Source organism: Limulus polyphemus, unplaced genomic scaffold (assembly GCF_000517525.1).
Source record: "Limulus polyphemus unplaced genomic scaffold, Limulus_polyphemus-2.1.2 Scaffold131, whole genome shotgun sequence".
NCBI classification, from domain to species: Eukaryota; Metazoa; Arthropoda; class Merostomata; order Xiphosura; family Limulidae; genus Limulus; species Limulus polyphemus.
Window position 1 is genome coordinate 611,406 of NW_013665741.1, and position 27,138 is coordinate 638,543.

The 27,138-nt window shown below is 33.7% G+C and overlaps 1 protein-coding gene across 1 annotated transcript in view; it reads left to right on the forward strand.

The window, feature by feature from the left end:
* Positions 1-15,463: 15,463 nt before the first annotated feature.
* The window catches only part of LOC106473548 (glutamate-gated chloride channel-like), a 163,749-nt gene continuing 152,074 nt past the window's right edge, over positions 15,464-27,138 (forward strand). The window contains exon 1 of the mRNA XM_022403080.1: positions 15,464-15,508. The gene's annotated coding sequence lies outside the window, so the exon portion shown is untranslated. The remainder of the gene's footprint in view (positions 15,509-27,138) is intronic.

Sequence of the window (27,138 nt, forward strand, 5' to 3'; positions counted from 1 at the left end):
CTTTTATAGCTTAGCTTGCTTCTAAAAACATATAGTACTTTAGGAAAGATATCTAAGGGATGAAAACCCAGCTCATCTCACTTCTTAGTTCCTAAATGTGCATGTTTATAGACAGTGCTATGCTTCAAACCCTTTTCCATATTACTTTAGGCCAGTGGTCCTCAAACGTTTCAGACTCGGTACCACTTTTTGTTTTATTTTTTAAAATTGCAAACCCAGGCCTAATTGTTTTTAAAAAAGAGAAAAAATATTGTAACAAAATTTCATATTTTTAACACTTAGCCATTAATGTAAAGGATGCGGTTGTTTTTTCTGGCACGATTGAAGAATATATGGTACCATTTTTGTCAATTTTAAAGGAAGAAAATACTGGTGAGTCTATGTAAGTAGAGAGTGAGTCTATAAGTATAAGTGAGGATAATAGTATGTATATGTACATGGAAAACTCAGATAGGGCTTATTACAAATTTTATGAATTTTTAAGTTAATTATATCGTATACCACCGACATTAGCTCCACGTAGCACAGTTTGAGAATCCCTGGTTTAAAGTAATGCATTGTAAATATTCTCTTCAGAAAAGAATAAAAGGCTGTGCAAACAACATTTCAGTGAACATTTCTCTAAGACTTGATTTCGATTAAAAAAGTATTTCAGAAAGTATTTCTTTCCTTTGTTTTCAAAGCCATGAACAGTTATAAGAACCACAGTTCTGGTTAAATACTACGAGGAAGGTCTCGCTATCATGGTTTTGGTGAAATTATGAGGATGAGAGGAACCTCTTTCTTGTAAGGGAAGCTTGTAATATTTGTAAAATCTCGTGAGATCTCTACTTATAATTTCGAACGTTTCATCTTGACAGGCGTTTTCAGAACGTTTATTCCAAAGATGACAATATTAAGGACGGCATACGAAACCATGCAACTTTCCAGCATAATGAAAGTCATATGAAACCATAAAACATAGATAAAACAAACTCCACCGTGGGAAACCAAATGGAGTTTGCAAACTAAAAGGGAGCTCAAACTAAAAAAATTCTGACAAAAACCCACAGATAACTTCGTCGATATGTGAAGCCACATAACTCTCACAGAACCGTTTTTAAGCGTTTTCAGTTACCATTGCAAGGAAAAAAAGACAGATAGATGGATATTTTGGTAGAGATGTGTTTCAGCATAAAAAACAGTGAAAGTACTTAGCTGTTAAACGTTTCTCAATGTACGTAAACGTTTTATATATAGTATTGATGATTTATTATATAACCTTAAACGCGTGGAAGTGGATTGCACATTGAGAAAAAACTACAACTTAGAAACGGTCAGTCGCTTTGAGAAAATATTTCAATATATATATATATTTATAAGTATCTTAAACCAAAAGCTTAGGACAAAAAACATACATAAGGTAGGGAAAATGCACCAGTCTAGTTTATATAGCTAATGCATCGGTTTAAGAAATTTTGTAGTTTACTGATTTAACCAATCTGCACATGATATATTATACTCAGGATTTTTTTCCAATGTGTAATTGGGTTTATTATTAGTAAACATAATAGAGACTCTTAGAAATGCAATTCATCCCCGGTACATATTTTCCAAATAACGTACGGCATCCTTGCTTATTCAGTCATTGCTTAGCAACGTCATTAAACCATATGCCATTTTTACATGCAGATATTGCCTAGCAACTAACGTCTTTTGAGAGTGAGACATATTTTACACACACTCACACTTACTGTTACTATGAGACGATACATTCTTCGTAAAAATACACATAAAATGATTAGTTCTGATAAAAAAAAGTTTCGTATTAATCTTAACATAGCAAAGATTTTCGTACCAGCTGGAAAAAGACGTATAGCGTATATCTTAAACCTACATAAATCCCTAATTCTTTTGGACCAGTGAGTAGCAATAAAAAAGAAAATTACGAACAACAAGGGAAAATTTTCATAAATACTTTACGTAATATGACCACAGAATACTGCTTCCGAGACTAGTTGGTGCTTGTTAAATTTATAAGTCTGCGTTCGAATTCCTAGCAAAGTATCTATGGAAACTACCTTAGAATGTTTTTGTAGGTGATTAGTATTCCTTATAACACGTAGATATATTCTGATTGCTAGTGCAGAGGAAATACGCGTAACATAAGGTCACCTGCAAGCTTATCCTGTCACACTTCCTATAGTCTGTAGCTTTCCTTTGTATAAAAAAATTTCAAACATAGAGTTGATCAACATATTCAGTTATAAGAACATATTTCTAAACACTATGAGCTGACTGTGAGTACTATCTAATCGTGGTTCACAATTTTTAGAAACAAAAGTGCTGATTAAACAGTTGAATAAGGTTTCATGTACCAGTGAAACCTAAATTTGACTGGAATTTCTAAAATATAAGGTGAAGTTGCTTATTTTATCAGTATACTGAATCGTATGACAAAACCAATATATTAAAGTTGCAGAGTGCCTTGCGATAACGTTTCGGCAAACTCGTGTTGTAATTGTTTGTTTGTTGAGTTTCGCGCAAAGCTACATGAGAGCTGCTTGCACTCGCCGTTCCTAATTTGCCATTGATGATTTTGTTTGTTTTGTTTGAAGTTAAGCACAAAGCTACGCAATGGGCTATCTGTGCTCTGCCCACCACAGGTATCGAAACCCGGTTTCTAGCGTTCTAAGTCCGCAGACATATTGCTGTGCCACTGTGGGGCATTTGCCAATGATAGAGGGAAGGCAGCTAATCAATACCATCCACCGCCAACTCTTGAGCTACACTTGTCAAACCGAATACTAGGATTTGACCATCACTCTTATAACACACCCACGGTCCCAAAGTAAGGAGCGATATGTTGTTCTTTTTTATGGTAATAGGATTCGAGCTACGGATCCATTTGAGTGTGCTCAGTCAACTCGCTTTAGTATACACAACTTATATACTGAAGGCTTAATTAATGATAAACTTCAAAATGTTCACGTAATTTTTCGCTGACAAAGACTCCGTTTCTTTTTTCTATCCTTATAATGTTCGCGCATTAAAACTACTTTTATTTAAGATTTATACGACGAAAATGATGTGAATTCATTTTTTCTGGTAATCAGTTCTATATGACTTTTTTGTTTCTCCGGTTGCAGTTATGATATTTTATTAAGCTGTAAACGTAACATTCTATGGTTCTCATATGTAGAAATATTGCGCACGCGGCTCATATAAAGAGAGACGTATTAATGTTTATAAGATAAATACGAAAATCCAAATAGACAATGAAAGAATAATAACAACACTTCCATATTCTTATATTCTTTCTTGGCGAAAAAAAAGACTTAATATTTATTTATTTATTTCCAGGTATGAAATGTGAGGAAGTTTTATATAAAAATACTTATTTTGCGCGAGATTTTGTTTTGCCAGATATAACACTAATGGAAGCACGACTCTTCCTTTAGAAATGATATACTTTAAATGAAATGTTTCGTCTATAATAGGGTGAGGAAAACCATACTTTCAGTTCTCCGTAAAGCAATTGACAAAAATGGTATCTTACAAGGAATGAAATTTTTTAAGTTGTATAAAAGCAGCTAAAGACGTAAAAAATACTACACACGCGTAACTGTACAAGATTCGTTTTCAACAATAAGATCTTGCTTTGACTTGTCAGACGAAGGTTGGCCCTTTCTTAGAGCTCTGGAATCGAAGCTACCGACCTGGGCTCGAATCCGTGCGATACCACAACATATTAAGCTGTTGATGTGTTATAAGAATTACAATCAAACCCTTAAGCATGGGTGAATCGTAGGGTGCTAGTGTTTCAACATATTTTATTTGCTAAGCTCAGCAAGTCAAGCAGATACACTAACTTTGCCAGTACAATCATAACCTCAGGTGATACACGGCCTGTTCATATCATATACAATAAACTATGAAAAAATTACAATAAAATGGATATTCTTTTATAATTCAATAAGCAATAGTAAATGATTTAACAGTCATCCACGAGCTTACTGAAAAAATATCCGAATATAGGGTTATTATTGGTTACATTATTTTACGTCTGCGTAATGATGAGGGCATAAATCATACGATTTAAGAATTCTTATAACTTATTCAGTGTGGCGCTTAGTTTCTAAGCCTTTGGGAGATTCGGGTCTCATACACATGCATCACAAAAGTTCATAATAACACACATAGAAAACAACAATGTAGAAATATTATTGTATGTTTATCAACCTTTAAGAAGAACGTGTTGCATAAGACGTCCAGTAGTTATACTTCTTCAGTATAAGTTGCTGTCTTTTTTTTTTCTCTGGGTTTGACATCTCAGATCACGGTATGAATGTTTTTTTTAAGATAAAGTAATATATGTTCTGAAAAAGAACGATGAGAACATACGACCTGTGTCAGATTAAAAAAAAACAGTAATGTGGAGGATATTTTTTTCTCTAGTTGAAGAATCAGTATGTTTATCTATTTCGCGATCAAACAAAAACAAACACCCCGTTTGTCTTCATTATAAAGAAAACTTTCACTGTCTTAATGGATCTAAGTTTATAGAGGTTTTTATTTCTGAAACTTTAATGTAAAAGCTTTTTTTTAAAACAAAAAAGAGTGTTTCTCAATTTTCTTAAAATGTGGAACTTTTACGGAAAGTTACATTATTTCACATGAATGTATGATTTAACGGACATAAATGAGAACCTAATTTTGAAAATTTCACCTGCATATAAAACATATTTTCCAGCACTAATCGCCTTCTTTCCACCTTAACGGAGGTTGGGTGTAGACGAGTGGTTAGCGTGATCGAACTCTAAATCTAAGGGTTCATGGTTCGAGGTCTGCTGCAGCAAAAACGCACCCCGTATATTGAAGCCGTGACTACTCTATTCGGCCAGGCAAAAGTATCCCTAGAGAGGATGATTGCTATTGTTGACTAACAGTTGTGAAGCTTTCGGGCTCCCCAGTAGCTCAGCGATAAGTCTGAAGGCCCATAACGCTAAAAATTGGGTTTCGATACCTGTGGTGGGAACAACATAGATATTCCAATGTGTATAGCTTTGTGCTTAATAACACACAAAGATACAAAAAATGAAGCTTCAAGAGAAAATTCGAAAACAAACAAACTTACCCTGTATAGTGCGCACGTTGCAGAAAATATGTGATGGAAAAGTCTCAATATATAAAAGTCTCACAAATTATCTCTAATTTTTCTTACAACTGGTAATTTTCGTTGTGTTTCACGTCAATCCGACCACTTACGTTTGTACACGTCGAAACAAATTCTTAACGTTAATAGGAAGCTTCCATAAAGCAAACACAGGAACGGAGCTCCACGAATTTCGCTCTCAATTGCTCATTGATTTTACGAGAAACAAAACTTTAAAAGATACAAACCTAGCAAGCATATTACATTGTGTTTAGACAAAATCTATGAAACGCAGGCCTGTTTTCTATTATAGAATAATGGACTCGTCTGTTGATGTGTTTGCAGCACAGCACATTTAAATAATGTTAATTTGGTTATTAATGAGGTGCAATAGTTTTCCTACGCGTCGTTTCTATTGGTCACTTGTAAGCGTGCCAACCTGTGGATTCAAGGTTCACATCCCGTTGCCGCACTTTGGGGCCACGTGTGCACCATAAAAGTGATAGTCAAATTCCTCTATTCGATTACAGTAGCCCACGAGTTGGCGGTGGGTGTTGTTGACTAGTTATCTTTCTTCTAGTATATCACTTCAAAACGGTTAGCGCATTTAGCCATCGAGTCGCTTTGTGCAAAAATCAACGAATAACAAAAAGAAGTTTAAAATAAAGCCCGCCTTTCTGCACGTGCGATTCAATTGATTCTAAAGCGCTTTAACAACAACAACAACAACAAAATATAATAATATGTGTGTTTAGTAGAGCAGATATAAAACATGTTCATATTTCGGCTTTCTGTTTTCTCTCCTCCACTTGTCGTTTTTGTTTCTCCAAATGAGGTCCAGTTACCTTTTATTTCGCAGTGAAAAAAATTGTTTAAAACTGCGCCGTTGTTGGCCATTTCTATGTAACCATATAACTTAACCACCAAAATAATAAAGGAAAGAGGAAAAAAAAGAAACATAACATACTTAATTTGAGAAAACAACGAAAACATCTAAATCATTTTAGTACCCACAATCTACTGAACGAAACACATTTCGTTTATTTCGTCACTAACACCGAACTATAAGGTTCCTCAGATTATTGATCGTAGAAACTCGGGTTTCCTGGTACAAATAAAAGGAAACAAAATGGTGTCAGAAAGAAGTACTTCGTGGATTTATCCTTACTACAACAAAATGTCATTTCAATTTTGGGGCCAACTTTTCCTTTATCAACAGTAACGTGAAAAGGAAGGGACTAATACTGCAACTATTCACCCAAATCAATAAGTTCTCGTGTCTTTAACAGCATATGGGTAGTAATATTAAAATTCATGAGAACTGACACTTCATATTGAACCATAATATATGAGCAGGGAAGAAAAACGTGTGGTCAATACTACTACTTCTGTGAGAACAAAATATCAAGTTGAGTCTTTTTAAGTAATTGAGTCTCGTGCACATGGAGTTGAATATGAGGAACAGCGAAATTAGATTCGGAATAATCTTCGATAATTTTTCTTGGGCTGTCGACTACGTTCTTTAGTAACCAATGAGACTGTAAGCATATAGGATCTTTATAAAACTTATAGAAAGTAACGGTTTATATCAAAGTGTTTGCAATGTATAAAAATCACTAATACGATATATTCCATTTGAAGTAGTAACATATTTTAAAAAACGACATCAAAACACTTAGCTTTTACTGAACTTCATATATTGGGTTTGCTATTTACCCGTATCATTGCAACTTACTCACTGTAGATCAATTCAATGAACAGTATATCGTTTTAACTTTTAACCCTCACTATCGCAACTCACCGAGCAAAAACTCGCTGTAGATCAACTTAATCAACAGTATATCGCTTTAACTTTTAACCCTCGCTATCGCAATTCACCAAGTAAAAACTCACTTTAAATCAACTCAATGAACGGTACACAACGTTACCTTTAACGTTAGAAAGTAAAAAAAAATTACTGTGGATCATAGATGAAGATTATATTATGTTTACTGTTAATCCTCCCTTCGTAACTATCAATAGTAATAACTCTTTTATTTTGTATCAACTCAGTGACTAACATAATGAGCAACCTTCGTTATTGTATCCTGTGGGCTATCGACTCCCTTTAGGTTAACTTAGTTTAGATTATCTGGTGTTTATCGTGTTATTGTATCCTATGGACAACCAACTCCCTTTAGATTAACTTAGTTTAGAATATCTGGTATTTATCGTATTATTATCCTATGGACTACCACCTCCCTTTAGGTTAATTTAGTTTAGATTATCTGGTGTTTATCGTATTATTGTATCCTATGGGTATCTGGTGTTTATCGTATATTTTCGCAAGCGTAGTCAACAGAACAAGTTATTACGTGCAACAACAGTAGGTCTTCTATACAAATAAGCAATCCAATCTTAGCTGAGAGTTTGTCTATTTGTTGAATTCCGTGGGTTATCTATGCTAGTTGGCACTAATTTAGAAGTCATAGACTAGAGGGAATGGCAGCTAGTCAACACCACCAACTCTTGGGTTACTCTTTAACAACAAAAATGGGATTGACCGTCAAATTATAACGCCCCCACGACTGAAAGAGCGAGAATGTTCGATGAGGGATTTGAACCCGAGACACCCAAATTACGAGTCAAGCGTTTTAACCACCAGGCCATGCCACACTCTTTTGCTGAGATAAAATCCCATTTGTGGCGCTGATTCTTTGAAACTCTTGAATTTCAGCAACATCGTTCTTAACAGTTTAAATATACAACATAATGATCCTATTTGAAACTTATGAAATAGAGTTAAAGTTAACAATGTTGTAACATTGTTGGTTCTGGTCAAAAGTAAAGTCCACATCTTTAGTAGTAGGTCTAAACTTAAGGCCATCAAATTTGTTAATAGGTGTAGGGTCAAAGTCATGACCAAAATGGGCCGATTGCGGCCTAGTTGTTCGCCTTCTGTTACCACAAAATAAAAATGTAAAAAATGCGCTCCGTGGGGCCGTAAATGCATTATAAAAGTAACGGCCAAACCCTACTATTCGGCCAGACAAGAGTAGCCCAATTTAAAATTGTAGACGGATAGTACAGATAGCCCTTGAGTAGCTTTGTGCGAATATCCGAAAATAAACAAACGTAACTTAAGTGAAAGAAATACCAATATATAACCATATCCTAAACAGAAGCCCCCCAGTGGCACAGCAGCATGTCTGCGGACTTATACCGCTAGGAACAGGCAGAGCACAGATAACCCTTTGTGTAGCTTTGTACTTAATAACAAACAGAAAGTTCGCAAATTTTGTTGCTCATTCTGCATTTTCCCATTGAAAAAGTTTTAGGATTTGGTTTCACTCCTTGTAAAGCGTCATCTAACTATATGTGGAAATCTTATCATGTAACCAAAATATAAAACATGTGTTACATTAACACGTGTTCGATAAACTATATACCACATGAGATATTTATATATAAACACTTCAACAAAATATGGCTCGTGTAAGTCACATTACACACTTACACATACATATATATAAATATTATGACAAAGATCTAGAATGAATTTCTAAGCCTTTTATTTGGCTAAAGCCAAAATTATTTAACAGATGTGGAACAAGAACCTTTGTTTGTCATGACTTAAAGTAACAAGGTTACTACTATATGGCGAGTGATGGCGAGTAAAATTGACGACATCGCTAATAATTGCTGTATCTACAAACTATGCTCTAACAACTATATTCACAAAAAGACATATTTCCCCTGAAGGACAGTAAAGAAAATGGAACATAAACTATCGCTGTTCGTGAATTACGCTATCTTTGTGTTGGTTGACCAATGCCAAAATATAAAAATTTACATTCGCTTATCCCGTAGACAAAATTTCGAAGAGTTTGGTTATAAGTTAATTGATCTTATTAACTGGCTTTTTTTATCTTAATTGACTTTTTTCCCTTAAGGGGCGCCTCCAGTGACTCAGTGGAAAGTCTTCAGACTTATGGTGCTAAAATTCGGGTTTAGATACCCGTGATGGGCAGAGCACAGATAGCTTGTTGCGTAGCTTCGTGCTTAGCAACAATCAAATCAATGCATACTCATCAAAATACATTAACGATATGATTGCATTCATCACCCATATTTTAAATATGTACATACATTTTCTAACTTTGAATTGATTCTAAAACTTCCTCATATTTCTTGATATTTTATATTCCAATCTTTTTCCGTCAAACTTAAACTTTACAAGTTATTTCTTTCCGTATGGATGGAGGGGGTCCGTCTTATCAAGTACTTATATGTTTATTACATATGGGACAATCTTCTGATAATAATTACTTCTCTATAAATGGAATAATTGGGTAAGGTTTTTGTCTAAACCCTCAGGCCCTCTAACAGCAATTCTGTGTTTATCTTGTCCGCCCGGACCCCTTTAAATCGGCGGGTCCTGGGCAGATGTCCCCTTTGCCCTCCCTTGTCATTGGGTCTATGTAAAAGTGAAAAATACAATGATTTGATTAGCAAAGACGCTTTTGAATAAAACTGCCGTTTAAAATCAAAGTGATAGTACTAATAATCTGTTTCTTTAAACAGTGGACCGGTCGTAGCCAAATGTTTCTTGTAACATACTGTGAATCAAAAGATAGCTTGCGTCTTATTACAGCAAAAACACGCTTCGCACTTTGGAGCCATAGGTTCTCTATAAAAGTAATCTTCAAATCCCATTATTCGGTCAGACAAGAGTTGTCAAAAAGTTGGCGGCGAGTTTGTTAACTAGTCTTTTTCCCCTTGATTCAAAATTATATACACAAAGCTCTTGCGTAGATTGGTGGAAAAACTCTAAGATAAACAAACTTAAAAAAATCAGTTCTTACCGTATTAGATGTATTTTAAACTATTTTAATTTAAGAGTCGTTTCTGGTGTCATACGAGGTACGATATTTTTATGTTCCACCATGTAAGTGTAGACGTTGTTAACGTTTCTGATTCTAATGAAGATTAAAACTGTAATATTTGGCACCCGTGAATCTTAAAAGCATTAATTGAAACGATTTTTCCATCCGGTATCAAAAATAGATATTTTAAATACACAAACTTATATGTATAAAAAAGTTGAGTGTGTTATATTAGAACCTCATCGTGTCGTTACAGCTCATGTCGTTACGTCCGGTCATACTCTATCTGACAACCGTGCATTTTGACAAGAGCCCCGCAGCGTAGTTTAGATTTTAAAAGGGCTCCATCTTTAAAGCCCCTTGGTGGTTCAGCCGTAGGTCTACGGGCTTTTAATATACAAATTTGGCTTTGATACATGCGATTGATAGAGCATAGATAGCCTGTTGTGTAACTTTTCGCATAACAACAAAAGACAAACATTTGTACAACTGTATAATAAATATAATTAACTGTACCACAAGTGAATTTTTTCCTATTTCGAATTTATTTTAGTCAAGAACATTATCGATTCAAGACCTTTTATACTGTTACGTCCATAGAACAATCAGTTAATAACAATAAAAGAGTATTAACTGTTTAAGAAAACACAAATATATGCTGGTCTAGTGACAGTGTTTTTTGTTGTTGTTATTTATACTGCTTTAAGTCGTAATTTGGCAATTAATAATATTTTTCGACTGTAATTTTGATTAATTTAAGCAAGTTCTTGTGTGTGTTATTAAGCACTAAGCTACACAAAGGGCTATTTGTGCTATACCCACCCCAGGTATCGAAACCCGATTTCTGGTGGTATAAGTCTGCAGGCATACCACAGTGCCACTGGAGGGGAGGGGTATGATTTAAGTAAGTTAATAAACTGCTGATAACGCAATCACATTTAAGAATAGTCAGTTATTATCATAAAATTTAATAAAATAAGAACATTTAAAGACAAGAGGCCCTGTTTGTGTGGTAAAACACCCAACTTTAGTTTATACGTCAGTCCTGTTTGTGTGGTATAACACCCAACTTTAATATATACCTCAGTCCTGTTTGTGTGGTATAACACACAACTTCAATTTATACCTCAGTCCTGTTTGTGTGGTATAACACACAACTTTAGTATATACCTCAGTCCTGTTTGTGTGGTATAAAACCCAACTTTAATTTATATATCAGTCCTGTTTGTGTGGTATAAAACCCAACTTTAATTTATACCTCAGTCCTGTTTGTGTGGTATAACACACAACTTTAGTATATACCTCAGTCCTGTTTGTGTGGTATAACACACAACTTTAGTATATACCTCAATCCTGTTTGTGTGGTATAAAACCCAACTTTAATTTATATATCAGTCCTGTTTGGGTGGTATAGCACACAACTTTAATTTATACCTCAGTCCTGTTTGTCAACATAGAAGACATGAATAGAAATCAAGTGACATTACTGTTACCATTTTCGAACACAGGTAGCCCATTATGTAGCTTTGTGTTTGACAAAAAACAAAGGAACAAAAAGATCCGTTATCGTAAAATATATTTTTAAATTAATGTACTATATTTTCAACGAACTCGGCAGTGTAGTTAGGATTTCATCAATCTATACCTCCCCCTGATATCTTTGTGATAAGTTTGGGGCTTTTAATATTAAAATCTGGATTCGATAGCCATTGAAAACTCAGTTAATACAGCCAATACGATAACTTTGTGCATAAAAACAAAGCAACAAATAAACAAGTTGTTACTTAACTTTACAGCTGGTAGGTAAACATAAATAATATCCAATTACAGCGATACCTAGTTAGTATTATTTTGTTATATCTTTTTTTTTTCATTTGATCACGTGAAATGAAACTCCACAAACACTCTCCACACCCTCGTGAAGTTTCATCTAGCGGACATTTCTTTACTCTTTGTTTGATGCTTTGATCAATTATTCTTCAGCCTACAACACCTTTTATGTATATTTTCAAGTTATTTTAATGTGCTGATCTTCAAACGAAAGACAATAAATAAAATCATGACAGTAAACAAATTATGTAAATAAGCACAATTTTTTTAAGGATATTGAGCACGTTATGCTAAAAAAAAAGAATTTTGAATATATAAATCAACATGTCACGGGCCTGCCACAGCCAATATAAAGTCGCGGTGGAAGGGAATGTATCATAGCTATATATTGACATTGTTCGGCGTTTAGTAGGTAGTAGTGACACGGAACTTGGTCACTTTTTAGAAGGAGTTTATAGTAGACCTTTCCGACGTAAAATAGTCATATATTCAGATCAGTAATTTAGAATTTTCTTAGAGGAGAATATCTCTTGTTCTTAATGGCATTGGAAAACAAAGGAGTATGGATCAACTTAGTGTCCCAAGACCATCCAAAAAGATACCTGCAACAGGTCTTACCCCAGCCATGATAAGCAAAGTACGGCATAATGTAACAGCTGAGAATCCGCAAACACAAAGGTCAGTAGCAAAAACCAAAAAAAAGTCGCCCAGGTAGCAATACACAACATAATCAAGAAGGATCTCCTTCTGGAAAAGCGACAAAAGTCACGTGTACGCAAGTTACTTCCAAAACAAATCCATTCAAACATTGTATACCTCATGCAACTGGAGAACGAAACGGGTATTCATTATATTTTTTACGAAAACATACCGATCACGTTGCCTATGGATTTCTGTGTGATCGGACTGTTAAAGCCCTAGCTGAGAAACCGTCGTTCTTCTATACTAGATGAACCGTGGAAACAACGCAATGAGGAGAGTGTGGTGTGGACATGACAGCCTTACGATGAAACCGTTTGCAATGGAAACTAAGCTGTGGAGCTCTTTTCAAGATGCACAGTCGTCTGATATAGCATCACTGGACGTTGCGACATGGACTATAATGACGTAGTGAGATTCCAAAATCTTTAAGATATAACGCATTCAATCTCTTATAACATTCGAATGGGATAGCTCGTCCCATATTGCTGGTTGTAGAGATATAACCTTCAAATAGGGTGGCTCGTCCCATACTGATGGTTTTAGTGAAATCTGATGTTTGAGTACTATATATGTATGGAGCGAAACTGTACAGTTAAACTCTTTTAGCATAACTTAGTTATAAAAGCCATATTACTAAAACATCTTTATAAAATAACATGACTGCGCAAAAACATTTCTTCAGCGCTTTTTCATTGATTTGTGTGTGTGTTGTAAATAACGTTTGCTCTGTTTTAGCCATCACCTACCAAATAAAAAGACAGCTATCAGATTTAAATGGTAAAGAAAATGTGATGTTTACCAAAGAGTAATAACATCCGTGCTCCAAACATAGCTTGTTTTTTTAGCACTTTATATGTATTCATATAATGTAAGGTTATTAAGTACGAGCTAAAATATCAAAGTTTAAGAGGTAGAATTTTTATAGACATTTTATGTATACTCCTTTTCTACAACCTACGGTTTTTTCGTCTCTATAGGACGTATAATGTACATTTGTATTTCCCTTTCAGCTTAGTGTTACTGGATATTAATATACTTTATATGGTTTTGTTTCAAAGTCGTGAATTCAGTATCAGATACTGATTATTAGGTTTTGATCTAAAGTACTTTACTCAAAGGCCTGGCATGTCTTCATGTTTGGGGCGCTCGACTGGCAGTCTGAGGGTTGTGGATTCAAAGCTCAGTCACCGAACATGCTCGCACTTTCTGCCGTGGGACCGTTATTATGTGACGGTTCATCCCACTATTCGTTGTTGAAAGAGTGGCAGAAGAGTTGGTGGTGGGTAGTGATAAGGAGCTGCCTTCCCTCTAGTCTATCACTGCTAAATTAGGAACGGCTAGCGCAGATAGCCATCGTGTAACTTTGCCCGAAATTCAAACCAAACCAAACTTTACTCACCGGTTACCACTAATAAATTATGATGTTTCTGATAATTTAATAACACGTTACTATATCGTCATACTTAATTATTCGGCGGACTGCCTTCTGTAATTCCAAAGGTTTTTGTGAAGAAAATCAAACTTCACAAGTAAATTATCAGATATTGATGATTATCTTTCGAAATTATCAATACAAGTTTACCCTAAATAAAAAAATAATTAAAACTCAATGTTCATTGTTAGAACCAATTGTTTAAAAAATATTTTCCAATTTTTTATTAGTACTTGTCTATTATTTTAATGAAGATTGCTGGTTTTCAAAACAAGGTAATCTCAGTGATACGTAATAAAACAAAGAAAATAATATTTTTGCACTTTAAAGTAAATTTACAGTTTAAACGCCGAAAGCTGGCGAAGCATTAGAAACCAATATCTGCAGTTTACTTGATTTTTACCATAAATTTTAGGCCTTTCTAAAAATAAGTTAATAACACACTGCAGAAAACGTGCTTTAGGTTGACTCTGGAATGATTTCCTTCGTTTGATTTGAGATGTTCTTTGATTCAAACCGCTAGGTGGCACACTTTCTATCAATGAGTAAAACACTACAGCAAGTTGTCTAACAACATGTTAATACACAATATTAGGCTATCTAAGTTAAGATACTACAAACACTAACATGTTAAGAATATGTTTTGTTTTTACTATAACCTAAGGATAACTTTTAAAACGTGCTTCAAATGATAAATAATTCATCAGGCTAGAAGATGATGAAACTTATTTTCTGAAAATAATTTTGTTCAAAATTATCTTTATGTTTCCAAAATATTGTTTCAGCTCTCTTTCTTTTATATTTTTTGTGGAGAGTTTGAACAGAATTGCCTCGGTGAACAGTTGTAAAATTTAAACTTTAGTGGGGTTGAAATAAGTACGATATTCTAAATAACAGTGCTTTATTCTTCTAAGTACGTTCACGCCTTATTCTATAACAATTAGCCTAGAAATTATGTTGTTAACAAGTGTAAAAATCTTCTCCAAGAGAAAGCTTTGCAATTACAACAACAGAGGGCGCTATAGTTAAAATGGATGGCACTGCGTGGCATGTGTTTTTGGCAGATTTTGATATATATATATAAGGATATATAATGTTAACTGAAACTATTAACTGAAATGAAATATATGACTACAATCTCGTAAACATATAAGATCGCTGCTTAGTGGTTCAATGAAATTATTTGGTTGTGATGATAACTATATCTGCGTCTGACCTTTCTATATTTCTTAGAAGAAGACAAACATCTCCATGTTTCGTTTCCTCGTGCGTTTTCTAGCATTCTGAAAACTGCCGAAATTTCCTATTGATTGCTGCTTTGGGCTTGACTAAAGCTGCTACAAACGCGTGCCAAACGTTGTTGCTCATTGGCTCTTCACTACCGTTCTTCTCACAACTCCCGGATGTCATACAAAATCGGTTCTCTTACGTCCTGAGTGTATTGGCTGCCTGCTGTGCACAGTCATTCAGAGTCTTGTAAAGCTTAAAGCCTGGTACTACGTCTTTCCTGCCTTGGAAATTCCTAACATCTTTCACTACACTATGGTAAGTATCCGAATTTTCTCATCATCCTTATCATCTTCAGGAAACTGATAAAGAATGGCCAATAAGCTCGAAAGGATATACTAGTAGGATGATTAACTATATAGAAAAATGGTATTCAGTTGAAAAAATGTATCATTCAACAAGTGACGCAGGTTGCCGTGTATTCTTGAACGACGGTCGGTTAATGACACTTTTGATCAAATGTTCATCTATCAGGGTTTTTTCGTGCTTTTTTAAGTTGCGATTTTTAGCTGAAATCATGGTTAGAGAAAATAGATTTAGTTTTTCTTTGTGATTATTCTTACTTTACAGATTTCAGAGTATTACCATCTAGTAGTTGGTTACTGTTGCTAGGCAATTTAACATCGTGTTTCAAATAAAACTTTCTTTAATATACTTCACTTGTCGTATTATCTGAGTTTATCTTTAAATCATTTTCATTTAATGATTTTAAAAATAGGTTCGGTATCATATTTGGACTCAGCATTATGGCGGAATAACCTTAGTTAGGATGTAAACATTCTATCATAACGAACTAACCTAATAAGTTGGTGAAATTTCCTGGTAAAAAGCAAAGAACCATTCCATTCCATAACACTACAAGAAAGTTCTATTACAGTTATCATTTAGTTTTCCCAGTTAAACAATTTTTAAAACGTGAACTTGAAAATTACTTTTTTTTTTCAGTTAATTTAATAAAATGACAATTACTTCAAATACTGTCTTTGGGTACAGAATGTATGCTTGTGCAATTTACAATGTAAAAAATACACTCGCAAAAGTACGCTCTGAAATTTCTATTGCACAGAGGGCGCTGTAGTAGGTGTTTATGTTACTTAGAGCAAGACTGATTATTCAGAAACGCCTACTATATTTTTTCATTTACTACTATTTCGTGTAATTTTCCAATATTGACAGTCGGTTATACATTTTTTTATTTACTGTACACAAAACGCTAAGCAAAAGTTTAGAAGGACGTTTTATAAACTATACAGACATAATATTATCTCACTGAAATTTTCTGAAGAATGATAACTTGTTTGTGAGAAGTCCATTCCAATATTCCTTAACATTTTTATTCATTAACTGCTGGCATCAGTGGCGTGTTTCATAACATAACGATTTTGTGAAAAGAAATGCTCTACAGCCGTTGACAAATACACAGCTGCTATAAGATGATGTACCTGATTTTATAGGACATTATCACGTGATAACCACAACTTATAACAACATACAATAAAGATAGCATTACATATACAGTTTCAATCATAGGACTTATACTGTCTGCTTATAAACGTAACACGCAACATTTCAAAACGTATAAGTGATTTGGATTGTCAGAGGAAGAGTGAGGGTTAGTTGTGATAGACTAGATTATGCTTCATACATATTTTCTTGTTGAATGTATATGTAAAAATTAAACTTAATAAGTTCTCATACCATTATTTTAATTTGTGAGAACACGTCTTTTCCATTCAAAATAAGCTTCTATTCACGTATGCATGCACTTCGTTATCAAACGCCGTCTGAAACTAACAAAGTTTTGGGTAGTAAATGCACAAACTTATGTCATGAAGTAAATCATGACAGTACTGTTTGGAATTAGTAACGATATAGAATTTAGCTCGGTCATAGCTAAAAAACTATTTTAAGCTATGACATATACTTTAACGACAGAAACGAAATTTCCAAATTGTAAATTCCATGAACGCCCTCTTTAACTTGATTTTCTAGTGAATTTGATTGTTTTTTTGTTGTTAAATACAAAGCTACACAATGAGGTATCGTTGCTGCGCCCATCGCGGGGATCGAACCCCGCAATTTTGGCGTTATAATTTCTCAAGATTACTGCATAGTCCCTGTGAGAGACTGTTCAATATTCAGACGCTTTGTTCATTTTGCACAATGATGGATGCTTCTGAACAGTTTTGCTTTCTAGTTTAAAGTTTTAGAAATAGCATAACCGTCTCCCAGTAGCACAGCGGTATGTTCGCGGACTTACAACGCTAGAAACCGGGTTTCGATACCCGTGGTGGGCGGAGCATAGATAGCCCATTGTTTATCTTTGTGCTTAATTACAACCAACCAATTGTTATTTTGATATATTCTCTATTAGATTACTCTCGTGTGAAATGTTTACCATCAGTAATATATTGTTTGTTTGAACCAACAAGTGAAAGAACTATGCGTATTCTGATATTGTATGATTTAGGTTACAGAGAGCGTTTTGTTTTGTTTTTTTCAAGATATTCATGCAAAGCTACACAAGAGCCATTTTACGCTCGGCGTCCCTATTTTTTCCTAATTTTGAACTGATAGATTAGAGGGAGAGAATCTCTTGGGGTGCTCTAGCTTAGTGGGATTTCAACATTACCGCATAATGCACCCACTGCTCCTGAGTGTGGATCATGCGGCAATGTGACGCGAACATTGGATTCTCGGATCCACAGTCCGACACGCTTAACATTAGACCAAACCTGACCTAGGTTGCGTACATATGCATTTTTAAAATGTTAATTCATACATAAGACTTAAAAGTATAAGAGTTCTTCGAGTATTTCGAAATTAAAATGCTGTGGGCAACAAAATATTTAGAAATTGCACTCTGATTATCAGTTCTGGAAACCACAAACCCTATAACTCCACTGTTGTTAAAAAGTATTTAAAATTCCTTTCCTTGAACATTTTCTTAACAGAACATTAATGGAAAATCGCCTGTTTCCTAGTCCTGTGAATACCTTGTGCTTGCTTTATCTAAATAGATAAATCTTTACATATGTTGCATTGTAATTACCTGAGACACTCGATTGCTGTATTCTGACTGGAATACCAACTTGGATTACAAGGAGGAGAGCTCCAACTCTTTAAAAATCCGAATTTAGTTACTAGAAGCAAACAAGCAAGTTATAATACACATATTTTACCAAAAACTGAAAATGATAACGATTAAATACAGTTTATTAGTTACGTGCACATGTCGTGGGTCATTTGTGAGAGTAGACGGCTGTTTCGGCGCCTCTAACAGGAAATATCCCATTCCATCTTCAGATGTGGTCATTTGTCGATTGGCCATTTTGGTGATCGTATCATATTTGTTTTTTGTTTCCATGTGATTGTGTGGTAATGTTACTTGCTGGTGACAAACAGAAGTTTTCGAAGGAAGTACGATTATCAGAGCTTTCAAATGTTGGAAAGAGTTTTCACAACATTGCACAACTGGTCTGAAGACTAGACAAAGACTTATAAATTTAATCATGCCACCTTAGTTACCGCTAATTACGCAACGTGGTTGTTAGGGATTACTGTTCCTCTAACCATCAGCTCAATGTGGACTATAGGACAGGAAACGGCGAAACGATCTAGGAGCACAGCTCGTTTCGATTTTTGTGGAGATCACTAGAAATTGCAACTTTGTATTTAGGCATTTTATTCTTCGCGTCGTTAACAATGATTGGGTGTTTTTGATTAGATAACTATAACTTTTTGATGCAGTTCTGTTAAATACGCCCATTTTGGTGTTGGTTCAATTATAGTGTGTATCAGAATGAATCGAAATACAGATCTTATGTTATGGTACAATATCAATATGAACTGAATAACATATCTTATGTTATGGAAACGACATCAGTATGAATCGAAGCACAGACACTATTATATGTTCTGCCATCAGTATGAATTGTAGTATAGATATTATACCATGAAATAGTATCAGTGAATGATGCATAATAATAGTCAATATCACACTGCCAGGATTATGATGGAGTACCTTAAAGAATAAACGACAGGGGTCATGGATTGTCCAGTTAGAAGTCGTGATCTTGACGCCGTTTACGTTAGCTCCTTAGCCATTCATAAGACACTAAAAGCTTGGTGTTGTAAAAATTGAGAAATGGGGCAGGATCTTTATCACGTACCTTGTAACTGGCACATAAGTATATCCGCAAGTCCAGAGAATCTATCAGTACAAGTGCACTCTTCATCCATCTTGTTTTTTGTTTCAGACAAGTAGACTTAGTCTGAATTCAATTTGAAAATATGTCGCTAATAGCACTGGAGGGAACGTTTAAACCCTCAAATTCAAATATTGATTCATAGACCGTATTCAGTGAATAAATGATGCTTCTAAAGTGTTCTCTGATTTCAGCTCTGTTGTTCATTGAGTTGAAAAATAGTTCAACTGTCAGTCTCGTTACTTTAACGTTGAATAATCGCTAGATATAAATACTACAGGCACGAGCAAGAAAATAAAATACAATAAAGATATAGCAGTGTAATAAGATGATGTTTGTTGAAACACAGGTTCGGCCATTGATAACTGTTTTAACAGTGAAGGTGTTACTTTCAGTTTATACCGTAGTAAACTTCTGAAACGTCTAAAAATTATTATTCTATAATTTGTACTTTTTTATAATAATCAATTATCCAAATCAATCTATGAACAGGAACACAAAAACCTCAGAAAGTACACGAAAATCATGTCATACATTAATGCCACGAATGTAAAATATTTCTCACGCAATGCATATCTCTTATAGGTTGTAAATAGGTTCGTCTTTTACTGATCCGTATTTATATTTTTTCTTAGCGCAGAACTTGTAATATACTACTTCTTTCAAATACATAGAGCAACAGGCACAGAAATACTGATCTATATTTATATTGTCTTTCTTAAAACAGTATTTGTTATATGCCATTTCTTTGAAGAAAAAAAACACAGCAACAGGCACAGAAATACTGATCCGTATTTATATATTTTATTAACACAGAACTTCTTAGATACTATTTCTTTCAAACACATAGCAACAGGCACAGCAATACTGATCCGTATTTATATTTTTTAATAGCACAGAACTTGTTATATACTATTTCTTTCAAATACATAGAGCAACAGACACAGAAATATTGATCCGTATTTATATATATTTTCTTAACACAGAACTTGTTAGATACTATTTCTCTCAAACACATAGAGGAACAGGCACAGAAATATCGATTCGTATTTATATTTTTTCTTAGCACAAACTTTTGACATACTATTTCTTTGAAAAACACATAGCAACAGGCACAGAAATACTAACCCGTATTTATACTTTCTATCAGCACAGACCTTGTTAGATACTATTTCTTTCAAATACTTAGAGCAACAGGCACAGAAATACTCATTCGTATTTACATTTTTTATTAACACAGAACTTGTTATATACATAGAACAACAGACACACAAATACTGATCCGTATTTATATTTTTTATTAACACAGAACCTGTTATATATGTATATATATATATACTATTTCTTTCAAATACATAGAGCAACAGGTACAGAAATACTCATTTGTATTTATATTTTTTATTAACATAGAACTCGGTATATACATAGAGCAACAGACACACAAATACTGATCCGTATTTATATATTTCTTAACACAGAACTTGTTTGATACTATTTCTTTCAAACACATAGAGGAACAGGCACAGAAATACTGATCAGTATTTATATATTTCTTAACACAGAACTTGTTTGATACTATTTCTTTCAAATATATAGAACAACAGACACATAAATACTGATCCGTATTTATACATTTCTTAACACAGAACTTGTTTGATACTATTTCTTTCAAACACATAGAGGAACAGGCACAGAAATACTAATCCGTATCTATATTTTTTATTAGCACAGACCTTGTTAGCTACTATTTCTTTCAAATATATAGAACAACAGGCACAGAAATACTGATCTGTATTTATATTTTTTCTTAGCACAAAACTTGTGACATACTATTTCTTTGAAAAACACATAGCAACAGGCACAGAAATACTAGTCCGTATTTATATTTTTTATTAGCACAGACCTTGTTAGCTACTATTTCTTTCAAATACCTAGAGCAACAGGCACAGAAATACTCATTCGTATTTATATTTTTTCATTAACACAAAACTTGTTATATATACCATTTCTTTGAAAAACACCCAGCAACAGGCACAGAAATACTGATCAGTATTTATATTTTTTAATTAATACAGAACCTGTTATATATATATATTATTTCTTTCACATACATAGAGCAACAGGCACATAAATACTCATTTGTATTTATATTTTTTATTAACACAGAACTCGGTATATACTTAAAGCAACAGACATATAAATACTGATCCGTATTTATATTTTTTCTTAACACAGAACTTGTTATATATGCTATTTCTTTTAAATACACAGAGCAACAGGCACAGAAATACTTCTTTGTATTTATATTTTTTATTAACACAGAATTTGTTATGTATACTGTTTCTCTTAAATACATAGAGCAACAGGCACAGAAATACTCATCCCTATTTATATTTTTAGTAACACAGAACTTGGTATATATATATACTATTTCCTTCAAATACATAGAACAACAGACACAGAAATACTGATCCGAATTTATATTCTTTATTAACACAGAACTTGTTTTATGCTATTCCTTTCAAATATATAGAGCAACAGGCACAGAAATACTGATCCATATTTATATTTTTTCTTCGCACAGAACTTGTGATATATTATTCCTTTCAAATACATAGACCAACAGGCACAGAAATATTTAATCGTATTTTTATTTTTTAGTAAAACAGAACTTGTTAAATATACTATTTCTTGCAAATAGATAGAGCAACAGGCAAAGAAATACTTAATCGTATTTATATTTTTATTAACACAGAACTTGTTATATATATACTATTTCTTTTAAATACATAGAGCAAAAGGCACAGAAATACTCTCCCGCATTTATATTTTTTCTTAACACAGATGCCACCTAGTGGCACAGCGGTATGTCTGCGGACTTACAACAATAGCAACCGGGTTTCGATACCCGTGGTGGGCAGAGCACAGCGAGCCGTGGTGAAGCTTTGTGCATAATTAAAAACAAACAAACGAACTTAACACATAACTTGTTATATACTATTTCTGTCAAATGCATAGAGCAACAGGCACAGAAATACTGATCCCTATTTATATTTTTTATTAACACAGAACTTGTTACATACTATTTCTTTCAAATACATAGAGCAACAGACATACTGATCCGTATTTATATTTTTTATTAACACAGAACTTGTTATATATACTATTTCTTTGAAATACATAGAGGAAAAGGCACAGAAATATTAACATATGTTAACATAGTTGTTCTTACTGTTTATTTTATTGATGCTTTGGAGGAGATTAGATAAATGTATAAACTCTGAGTTTTAAACGTTTTTTCTGTTTCAATGTGTGTGTTTAGAAAAACAGTGATAAATCAGCTATAATGAAAACAACTACATACTAAGTCCATTTGGAAATTCTTCACTAATTAAACTAACACAACAAGAATTCTCCAATTGGACATTGCCCGTATCTTCATTATCTGAATCAATATGGTCAGATATATTTCCTTTCATACCAATTCGTTCAAAGTAAGAAAAGTTAAAATAAAGATAAACAGACAGATAAAGTTTCTATAATTTATCATGACCAACGACCGTGTTGACATACATATGTGTTATTAACTTATTATTGATTGAACTTAAGTTAATAAATCTAGTTTGGTATTACCTGTTCGAATTATTAATTGATATATAGGTTTCTAATCGGTTTAGTATTGATTATTATCTTGTTAATAGATTAGGTTTGGTAATAAATAAGAAAAACCCTTCCCAATTTCATTTTAGTTCAGTTTCTGGTGTCTGTTTGTCTGTTTGTTTGTTTGTAATTAAGCACAAAGCTACACAATGGGCTATCTGTGCTCTGCCCAACACGGGTATCGAAACTCGGACTCTAGCGTTGTAAATACGCAGACATACCGCTGTGCCACTGGGGGGGGGGCTTTCAAATGTCAGTGGTAAATTTATGTTTCGTTGCACCATACATCTCTTGTCCTTACTGAGATAACAGTAAATCTAAAATTTTAGCAATGTTTTACTTACTGTTGCTAATTTACTTCAGTTTCTAAGAAACTGGATAGGCAGACTTAATTTTTCAGTCAAAACTCTATTACTTTTGTGGCAATGTAATATCCAACGTGTCAGTATAGTTTTGAATTAACTATGTTTGTCACCCTAACCCATTTATAAAAATCTTAACGGTTGTAACTGATCTCTTAAGCAGTGTATTTTAAAGATTTCAAACATTCTATTGTAAAGTTCTGTGTCTATTGTTATTAAATTTTGCACTGTTTTAATCTATTTCCAGAAAATATTTGCTAGTTCGTTAAACAATTTCACAATCCCGTGATAACAATATAAAAATATTCACAATCCCGTGATAACAATATAAAAATATTCCCATTTTGTAAATTTTGGAATTGAAATTTCAGTAACAATAGAAAAAAAAATCTGCAAAGATTCTCACAATAACTCTCAGAGACAATGTCCACCAATGTCAAACGTTTATTTTCGATTACCTCATCACCCGACAATAACAAAGTTATTTATATAAATTTACCAATTACTTACTTTTCAAAACTATTCTGTTTTTACTAAATTGGGTCGAATATAAACTAACGTTCATGAACGTCGTAATAAGTTATAGTTATTATTGTTTTGAGTGACAGATTAGCAATACTTCCGACTGTAATATTCTTATGCAGCTCCCTCGTAAATTAGACATAGTTGCATACTAAACAGACTGTCAGACAGAAATTTATGCATGCTTATAGCGAAAGCTCAGGACGCTAGCTTGACAGGAATAATAAATTAGGAGTATTAACGTACACAAAAACTAGCGTGCAATGAAAACCACCATTACAATACTTTTAGTTACTAACTAAAAAAAAGTATTTAAAAATGTTTCTTAGCAGAAGTGCCTAAGTCAGTCATTTATCCTTTTAGCGAATAAAAATCCATAAATATTATCTTTAATGCAGGAAGTAATCATTATAATGCAACAAACGTCGATCGAGTTGTTCAGTCTTATATTCTCAACTATAGCTGATTCTGAGGTAACAGAATGCATGCATTCCCCGAATAATAATAAAAAAAGTTTAAACTAAAATTTCAAACTTCTATTTTATAGATTAATGAAAACATACAAACACGAGTGTTCTTTGGAGAAGTGGCATAATGTTTGAAAAGATGCCAAAAAATAAGTTTAAAATGTATACTTGAAAAACTTTAAAAGAGCCCTTCGTTGGAATATGAAATATTAACATTAGGAATTTTGACGCAGCATTAGGTATACTAACAAACTTTATCTGAGACTTGCATAATATCATATTGTAATCAGAAATCAAGAGCTACAACTTAGAAACATCTATTTGTAATGAGATATTTTTTCATGGCGGATGGTCAAATTAATCGCCATATTGTGTGCTACAGGAAGACAAACTGTTATCGCTTTTGACATTTATATTGGGCCTGGCATGGACTGGTGATTAGGGCGCTTGATTCGCAATCTGCGGGTCATGGATCGGAATACCCGTTACACCGAACATGTTCGCCCTTTCAGCCTTGGGGGCGTTATAATGGAACGGTCAATCCCACTATTCGTCGGTAAAAGAGTAGCTCAAGAGTTGGATGTGGGTGGTGTTGACTAGCTATCTAACGCTGCTAAATTAGGGACAGCTAGAGCAAATAACCCTCGTGTAGCTTTGTTCGAAATTTTAAACATACTGATATTTACGTTTTTAATGTTTTAGAAGATACCCATTGTGTATCAACAGATTTCAAACACTTCCTTTCCCAAATGTGGAAATATATTGTTGTTAACGTCTGATAATCATATTAGTTTATGATGTCAACTTCAGGGTTATTACAGAAAGTTAGGTTGTTTGTGAAACTTGTTAGGTTAGAACCAATATTTTTCGTGTGACAGGAAAGACGTTGAAAGTTTGCGAAGAGGGATTTCGCTAAATCATACTATTGGTATGTACATCATGAATTCAAGCAACATGAAACGTATTTTAGAAACAAAACACAATGTTATTAGTAAGATACAAATATCAGAAAATGGTTGTTCTTCGAATCAAGAAAAATTGGTGTTGAGCCCGTAGTTGGTGAAACCAACAGAGTTTTCAAACCCTGTCAATAAGTTGCATACTACTTCAGTAAAGCAATATATTTGTCAAATTCTACTTTTATGTGGGTCTTGAGGCCTTTTGCAAAAGAAAAATGTATTTTTTATTTTATTTTGACGAAGTACTTCGATTTCTGGAATGAACAAACACTATATGTTTCAAAAAAGTCCCTTCAGCTCTTGGTACGGACAGCACCGTGGCAAGAGTTAGTCAAGATTTACCACTGAAATCTTAACTATTACAAAGTTAGAGCTTTGTAGCACTAAAAATACCAAAACGGAAATCGTTTCTTAGATTATAAGTGTGAGAGAAGATTAGCAAACCTTACAAAAATTTCTTATTAATTTCATTCGAATCAGTGAATTGTTTAATGTTCATTCAGAAGTTTTAACTTAATCATATAAGGCTTTTAAGTGACTAGTTTTCAGCTGTCTTAAACGTCTCCATGAAACGAAATGTTAAATATTATAATTTACTCAACATGCGTAACTTTTCAACGCTTTTCGAATTATTGGGCTAATATTTTGTTTAACATATCTTAGAGAGCTACCTTTATAGTTCTGTTTTATTATTGGGCTACACGCTAATGCCCTATTTACATGTTCCTATTTATTTGATGTTTTATACGCCTAAATAGGGGCCTGAGCCAGAGACATCAATGTTATAAACTGGAGTTGGATGGCAATTTCGTTCGAGGAGTGTTTGCAATAATACTTCATTGGGTTCTAAACATAGGGATAACGTAAATATAATATGTGTACTAGCTATGAAAATACAGAGTGCACAGTGACTGATTCCTTCATCAATTCAATGCTTTAACAGTCTGCACTTTGGAGTATCAGTGCTTTAACAGTCTGTACCTTGGAGTATCAGTGTTTTAACAGTCTGCACTTTGGAGTAGCATAGGAAAGATATTTTCAATACAAATTTAGAAATGTTGAAATAATACAAATGATTTTAAAATACACCATAGAAAAAGATAGTGCCCCAAAGTTAATTTGCTAGAAGACTAACGTTCAAGCAACTACCTATCTCTATCCACTCTTAGTATTTAGCACTCTTAGCACCCTGATTAACACTTCTTAAGAAGTTTTGACAACCATTCATTCGCCATTCATAATCCTCTCAGAAATAACAATATTTCGTAAATGTCAGTAATCATATGCAGTATAAATAATGACAAGTATCTGTTAACTATTGAAAAAAGAAAAATAAACGACCGAAAACCTGAACAGTAAGGCTGAAAGAGGGTGTACTTTCTGAAAACGTTAAATTATTGGGCTTGGTTTAACAAAAAATGACCTAGTCTCGGAATTTTATAAGCCTTTACACTACCAGTTATGCTTCCTCAATTTCGCATGGATCTTCTGAAGGAAGGTGTACTTTCTGAAAACGGTAACTTATTGGGCTTGGTTTAACTTTTTCAAAACTAGTTTATTTTCAGAATCTTTTCAGTACTAGCTATTCTACCCCACTTACAAAGGACAACAAATAAAAGTCTTCACATAACAGTATGTTTGTTTGTTTTGTTTTGAATTTCGCGCAAACCTACATGAGGACTATCTGAGCTAGCCGTCCCTAATTTAGCA